This window comes from Periophthalmus magnuspinnatus, chromosome 13 (genome assembly GCF_009829125.3).
Source record: "Periophthalmus magnuspinnatus isolate fPerMag1 chromosome 13, fPerMag1.2.pri, whole genome shotgun sequence".
Taxonomy (NCBI): domain Eukaryota; kingdom Metazoa; phylum Chordata; class Actinopteri; order Gobiiformes; family Gobiidae; genus Periophthalmus; species Periophthalmus magnuspinnatus.
In genome coordinates, this window is record NC_047138.1 from 13,168,671 (window position 1) to 13,175,370 (window position 6,700).

Below are 6,700 nucleotides of genomic sequence, written 5' to 3' on the forward strand. Positions count from 1 at the left end.
CAAACAACCAGTAGGAGGACCCCGAGCTTAAGCATTCCTGACTGCTTTAACAGGATCTGTCAACACCGTTATCAACTAAACAGCTTCCCATGGCCAAGAAACTTCTTTGCATCATCAGGAAAAGCAGGTTACTACAGGTCACATGCTTAGAACTTTCAAATAAAAAGGCAATAGAAAGTTTACGTATTTTATAGATTTGGGTATCTTTGTAGAGCTTTCTCTACATTGTTGCATGTAAACAAAGTAATAATATTGGAGCTCAACGGAAAGACTGATTGAAAACAGGACATGTTCTAATTCAATTTCAGCAGATATTCTTGATAAGCATTTATAAACCTCTGCCTCTCCACAGAGTTACCAGCTCAATACAGCCCAAAGGAAGTAGTAAATAGACATGATTTTTCCAAAGCTTTCAGGACAGAAAAGGGTAGAGTAGCAGCAAACCTTTACTGACCTCTCAGGAGCATCTGGCAGGGGGAACACACAGCCCATGGCATGCAGCCCTATTGCTCACACTGCCACTAGCACCAGAGCTCACCCACACCGGCCGCCGTCACGCTCACAGTGACAGCTAATGACAGTTGACAATGCACCGCGGTGGAAACATAAGCCAGTCCACTGAGCCCCAAGTTTGCCTAGTCCCAAAAGCACCGGTGTAGTGTGAAGTCTGCCTCTTCCTGTGCTGCTCTGAAGCCAGCGCACGGAGCTCTCTGACCGCAGCCTACAAGCCCGGGTTCTGAGTGGCAGCCGCTATGGACACAATGGTGGGAAACTGACTTTCCCATAAAACGCAGGCGAGCAGCAGCCCCACACTTTAGAGTCACACACACTGAAACACTCAGGAGTTGAAAATGCCTTCCTCTTCATCCCGCCCCTTTTCCTCTCTGCTCTGAAAGGTGTTAGCAACCAAAATGTATCCGAGATCCATCGTAAAAAAGTCTGCTAGGTATCGAAGCAACTCGTGTGTGGTACACTGAATGAGGAAAAGCTGTGAATGGTAGTCGTTTTCTGATGTCCCCTGCCCCCATCTCGGTGGAGGAGAGAGGGGAATGTCATTGCTATGGCAACCTCATTTATCATAAAAGGATTCCATTTGTGACACAGCCCTACTCCAAAGGCAGCTCACCCCACACTCACTGAGTAAGATGAAAAAAGACAAATACAGAAGTGAGGAGAGAAGAATGAAAAAAGTAACTTGGGGGGGGGGGGGGGGGGGGGGGGGGGAAAGGACTGCCTGTCTTTTGCCTCAACTTTCCACCTTTGGAGCAGACTCACAAAAGAGGCTTGGCTCTCCTTCTCCTTCGCTCTCCAGGGAACTTCAAAATGAGTTCAGAGCCAAAAACAAAAAAGCACAGGAAAGACACAAAGACTACGCCCCCTAGCAGTTAGATAATAACTTAAAAGGGGAGGAGAGACCAACTGGGGCTGTTCCACACTTTCTTCCTGTGGCCCCACCCACTTCAAACTTATTCTCTAGTTGTAGACAGTTTCCCATTCGCAGACAAAAGCTTTGACTGTCAACAACCATTAGAAACTCTTGCAAGCATGTCGAGACTCAACCTATTTGACAAAGACCTGTGTAACTGGAGTCCGCTAAAAATGCACAACTCCAACAATCCACTGATAAGAGGCGGGGAGAGGGGAGGATCCATGGTCCAAGGCACACTGACAGACATGGGCCAATGTGATTTAGGAGCAAATGAGAGCAGGGAAAACAAAGGTCGCATCTAGTGGAACATTGACAAGAAGAACACCAGGCTGTGCCCTCTCACACACTGGCATTGTACTGATTGCTGATACTTGGAATTTTAAAGCCACGTAATATTGTGAGGGACTCTTTCACCTCAAGCTCTAAATATATATCAAAGTTACAAATAGACCAATGACGCCATAGGTTGCTCCACTCCCTGCTGTGTAGCATCAAAAGCCGGTAATTAAAAATGTAGATAACCACGCAAACAAACATTATCAACTAACTTTAAGATAAACATGTGTCTGAAAATATTTGTTGAAGTTGGTGTAGTTTTGTTGTAATACATAGTTACACATTCAAACACCCTGTTCCTGAGAAAGCCAGATAAAGGCAAGATAGTATATGAACTCATGTGGCCTTTTATCAACCTCTATAAAAAGAAGTACACTGTGGTTTTACAGTGTGGACAAATGTGTTCCTAATCGGTTTAAATTAGGCATTATTTTGTGCATTTCATAAAACACGCCCACTGTAACTAACTGGAGATATAATATATTGAACTAAAACACAAGGACTGTTGCAAAAAGTAAGGGACTTCATATAGTGGATTACTCACATTGTGTCAAGTTTTTTGAATTCAGGAATGGGCTCAGGCTTTTTGCGAGACATAAACCAGTAGATGACCAGGCCGACCACCAGAGAGAAGAGGAAGATGTCCAAGTTACTGAACAATGGCTCCTCCTCGTCCATCACCGCTTCAGTGTAACCAACACTCTCAGCATCCATGTCCGCCATGTTGACACTCTACATTCAAAAGGAAATAAAAAAGGCATTATTTTATCTACAGTAAACTTTTTCAAATCATCTACTACTTAAGTGGAATATAAATGTATATCCTCCTGACTACCAGTAGTTTAAATTTGTCCTCTATGGAGGACATATGTAAACCTGAATATCTAATCCAGTGCATACTACTGAAATAACTCCTTTTGACATCTACAGAGGACATTTAGAGCTTTTCAATGATACCAAATGTGAAGGGGTGGGGCTTTGGTACCTTTCTTTTTTCATCAAGGAAAATGGTGTCCGTCGCTGCAAGCACATTTTATGGGAAAAGTAAATGCATTTTACTTTTTATTGAGCAAATTTTGTCTTGAAATGTTGGTGGCATATTTAATGTAAGTCTTTTAACAACACATTTAAACATTGTCCAATTAATTTTAATAGTTTTTAGCGTAATATTTAAGTGTTAAAAAATGTCCTCTGTAGTGGACATTTGCAGTTATTTCCTCCATTTTGTTGTGTTTTTTAAAATGTTCTTTTTTTTCCACATTGACGTTGAAGAGTATGAGAAAAAAGTGATCTCTTGTGGAGAGTCAGGCCCCTCTTGACCAAAGTAAGGCAAGGATGTCTAAATCTGCCTAGAACAGGAAAATTGTGCATTGACGAGCAAATGGTTCCATTTACTGGTCTCTGCCCAGTGCGCCAGTATGTACCAGTTAAAACATACCCAACTGGACTGGAGGTGTTTGTCTTGGCCGCACCAAATGGCTTGGTCTTGGACTTTGTACTCTACCAAGGCAAAACTACTTTCAGAGATGCAGGAGGAAAGGGCATTGAAGAACAAGCTGTTCTTCATTTGGCAGAGTCTGTTCCCCAAGAAACCCACCTGTTCTTTGACAGGTTCTATACTTCAGTCAACCTCCTCGACACCCCGATGAGAAAAGGGCTGACAGGAACTGGAACCCTCTGGAATAACAGGGTTCCAAAGGAGTGCAAGGTCATAGGGGATAAGTCCTTCAAAAAAAAAAAAGGAAGAGGGACATCAGAGATGGTAGTTAGACGAAACCCTCCTGAACTTGCTGTCATAAAGTGGTTGGACAAGCCCGTTGTCATGGGATCCTCTGCCTATGGCACTGAACCTCAGGACACATGCAGAAGATGGTCCAAGAAAGAGAAAAGGTTTGTCCAGGTGTCAAGGCTACTGGCAATCGCTGAGTACAACACCAACATGGGTGGCGTGGACTTGGTTGACCGAATGTTGAGTTTCTACAGGATGGCCTCTCACACTCGGAAATGGACAGTGTGTGTAGTAATTCCGCTTTTTTGACCTGGCAATCACCAACTCATGGCTTCAGTATGAGAGTGACTGCCAGTTTCTGGGGAAAAAAAAACTGAAGTTTCTTGACTTCAAACTGCTCCTTGGTGAAGAGTTGATAAACCGGGCTCAAGCAGGAATCATAAGGGGCAGCGAAGATGAACACACTCCCCCACGTCAAAGTGGAAATGGCAGCCAAATGCAGCTATGAGACACTATGGTGCCATCCATCTTCCAGAGATGGTGAATGAAACACATGCATAAAGGTGTTGGAGATCTGGCTGTAAGAGCAAAACATATGTGATGTGCACAAAGTGCGAAGTATTCCTTTGTGTTTCCAAGAAGGGGAATTGCTTTTTGAAGTATCAGAGCAAATAAGCACAATAACAAAGCAAAATAAAACAAACAAAAGTTATAATTGACAGTTATGTGGATGTTAAACACATTTTTATGTTGACTTTTTGATATTTTCTTTGGCACCAATTGATTGCCATCAAGGGTCAGTTTCAAATGTATGGCGTTCCGATGTCCACTGTGGTGGACACATGATATCTAGAAAATAAAACCTTTTTTTTTGAAAAAAAAATGTTTTCAATATTCTAATTACCCTACAAAGATTAGAGAATTTTAAAATAAATGTGATTTGACAACATTTTTTCTCCCGGGAGTCAGGAGGATATAAATATAAATAAGTAAGTAAAATAAGTCTTATAATTAGTACGTATTACTGCTATTATTTAGGGCTGTAGGGATGTAATCATTTAGTCAATTAATTGTTCAATGGAGTCTTAGTCAATCAACATTGAATGTTGAATAATCCAATAATGATTTTATTTGGATTACAAAGGCTATATATTAACAGGAGGAAAAAAAGTAAAGGGGTGAGGTTATTGGAGTTTTAGAGTTACACTGTACTCCTTTATCCCATAAGAAAACATAGTTTAGAAAAATTATCACCATGAATTAAACACAGACTATGCTTGCAAGGTTAAATAATAGATATACAAAAGGCAGAACTTGTAACATTGATGACTAGTATTGTTTCAGTTCCTTACAAAGAAAAGGCTCTGTGAAAACACTGCAGCTGCTACAACTACTAACTAGAGTGCGTAGTCCAAGTAACTAAGACATGTGTAGCTCTAAAATAGATTAACTTATGCACGACAGTTTGTAATTGTTGGAAGACAATATGGGCCTATGTATTAGTAATGTTATTAGGCCGATACTCCTGGGAACTGTAGTGTTGTGCATGGAGTAGTCATGCCAACTATATTCTCACTACAGCAATTAACAGCTTTTGCTGCAATGACAAAATGAAAAGCCCTAATCTGAGGTAATGTAATACACGTGGATAATCTAGACAATGCAAACCAATTCAAAGACTCAAACTTATCTCTAAAACCTCTGACACACTAGGTAGCTAAACAATCTTATGAAACGTGCCTTATGGCCCAGTGTACAGCTTAATACCTTGTCTATCCAGTATGTCAAAGAATCATTCTTGAAGACGCGTCAACATTTAAATAATGAATAGTTTTGATAGGATTTAGGGTTAAAATTATTCATACACAGACTTATATCATCACAGTTCATTTAACCACTCACACTCCCAAGAGGCTCCAACTGCGTGTCATGTGTGGGTTCACAATTTAGCTAAAAGAACATGTTGTTTGTTAGTATTGAAGTGAAAAAATCTATCTTATCGGTATTATCTCGGGGCTAGCCTGGCTATAGCATAATCGATCTAGTCCACTGGTCCGTGGCGTTACTAGAAGCGGCTTAAAAAGTGATGGGTAGTTAGTGCAATGCATACGGACAATGTAACAGACAAAAGGGTCCAAAAAGGTAGACAGGTAGGCAGCTCATCTTTTTTTATCGGAGATTTATTTGCGTAACACGTTTCATAAGGTCCTGACATAACTGTTAACGCTTCACCATTGCGCCAACAAGTAGTCCGTATTTGTTAAACTAAACGGGTACGAACTGTGATTTAAGGACTACATATGCTAGGTGTAGGTTATAAGTTAAGCGATAACTCATGTTCATCTCTTCTCTTACCTTCAGCTCTTCTCTCCCGTGTCAGACCTGTGTCTCCGAACACAATGCGGAAGGAAACTTTACGCCATGAAGGACGAAACCAACTGAAGCGCGTCTGAGGGGGGGAGGCGTCATGGAGTTCACTGCCAAACACAGCAAATGCAAAGCAGTTTATTCTTCCAAAGATGACAAATTGTGAGAATCTAAAAAAGTGTTATGTATTCAGAATAACAGTAATATATTTCAGCAGTCTTTATATTTTGAACTTGGCACGTGGCTAAAGTTGAACCCGTGTATAGTCTTGCCTAATATCAATGTGCGCATGTAACCTGGTATAATAAATAAATGCTGAGGAGGGGCAGAGGGATAAGGGTCATGGTTATGTAATCCACACTGAACAGACTGTGTTGAACTGACAGGGCCGTATCCAGAGTGTCCTCCCGAGTTTAAATGAGTTTATTTTCCTCATGCCAAGGACACTTCCAATAAATTCCTATAATTCTTCATTTTGGAAAAACAACTCAAAAAGTTTTGGGTTTTTTTTTGTTTTTTTATACATTATAGACTTGTACAAAGTACAGACTATTATAGACTTGTACAAAGTACAAGTCTACAATAACTAACTGTATTACTTGGGGGCAATTCCAGGTATTATTTTCACTGCTAAACATTGAAAATAATACCTGGGTTCAAGATTCCACTGTACCTTATTTGGCAAATTTGAATAAAAAATATGCTTTCTACTAAAATATACAACTGGTGGGATAATGGGCAGAGTAGGATATAATAAAATCAAGTGCAGCATAGGGATGAATGTGGAAATGGTACTCATTTTATTAAGTTCATTCAAGTTGTACTACTTACAGCTCATA